This window comes from Trichechus manatus, unplaced genomic scaffold (assembly GCF_000243295.1).
Source record: "Trichechus manatus latirostris isolate Lorelei unplaced genomic scaffold, TriManLat1.0 scaffold00328, whole genome shotgun sequence".
Classification (NCBI taxonomy): domain Eukaryota; kingdom Metazoa; phylum Chordata; class Mammalia; order Sirenia; family Trichechidae; genus Trichechus; species Trichechus manatus.
The window spans coordinates 136,123-137,412 of record NW_004444264.1 but is presented as its reverse complement, the minus strand read 5'-3'; positions in this window follow the sequence as shown (position 1 = coordinate 137,412).

Sequence of the window (1,290 nt, the reverse complement as noted above, 5' to 3'; positions counted from 1 at the left end):
CCCTTAAGATGTGGTGGCTTTAACATGTTTAAACAGTTCTCAGTAATTCAGTGGCACAAAGTGAGAGACTGGAATTTCCTGATGTAGAAGGCAGGATGGTGAATGGGGCACACTTGTAGGTTTGAGGGTGGTAAATTGTGAGATTTCACATCCACATCCTTGTATTGTTCAGATAGAACATGAGGGGACAGGTTATCTGCTGAATGTGAGGGGGGAGCGCATAAGGTAGAGATTTAAGGCCAGGGGAGGAGGCATCAGTCTTTGTGGTGATTGGGAATGAAATTTCACTTGAGAAACAGAGAGTGTTTGGAATCCTCTGGTGTCAGGTATCATGGATTTGTAGTGACACCCATCTAAATAATTTAATTCTTTCTCCAGAAACTCTCACCTTCTTGGATATAAAAACTCATTGCTGTCAAGTCAATTTCAACTCATATTGACTCTATAGGACAGAATAGAAGTGTCCCATAGCGTTTCCAAGGCTGTAATCTTTACGGAATCAGACTGCCACATATTTCTCCCATGGAGTGGCTGGTGTGTTCAAAATGCTGTCAGCAGCCTAATGTGGCTACTCCCTTTGCTCCCATACATAAGTTTGCCTTTGCGCTGGACAGCTGACAATGCGGGTCAACTGGAGGAAAATGGGGGTCCGCTGCCCTCCTTCTTATGGCACAATCTTTGCTTAACTTTCTTGACTGATAACACAGAATTGACTGGCATTTGCACATGGCTTTACAGTTTATACTTTCATATGCATTATCTCATTTGATTGTCAAAATAACAAAATGGCTTTATTATAATATTTCCACTTTGCAGATGAAGAAATACAGGCTCTGAGAGATTGACTTGTGGTAAAGATTGCATGTCATCTGTGCTTTGGCCCATCTGCATGAGACATTTGAAATATATTTGATTAAATAATTAAAGGTGGAACTTCCTGGAGTGTAAACTGGAGAGGCAAAGATAACACTAACTCTGCAGAAGGCTGCTTAGATCACACATGAGTGGAGAAAGGAGGTGTCTATGAAATCTGACAAATAACAAGGTTAGATGCAATACATAAAACATATATTACATCTTGAAAGAGACCAGCCCTTAGCTGACAGCTCAAAATAGCGTCTTTTTTTTCTGGTGCAGCCAAGAATTGTCTGGTATTATATTAAGCAACATTTAGTGAGTAAAAGTAACTGAATACAATATATTTACCAACAATAGTGCCAGGGCTTTTTAAGTTACAGTATTGATTTACTTCTTTCAAAGCCAAAGTGACAGCAAAAGGGAAAAAAATCA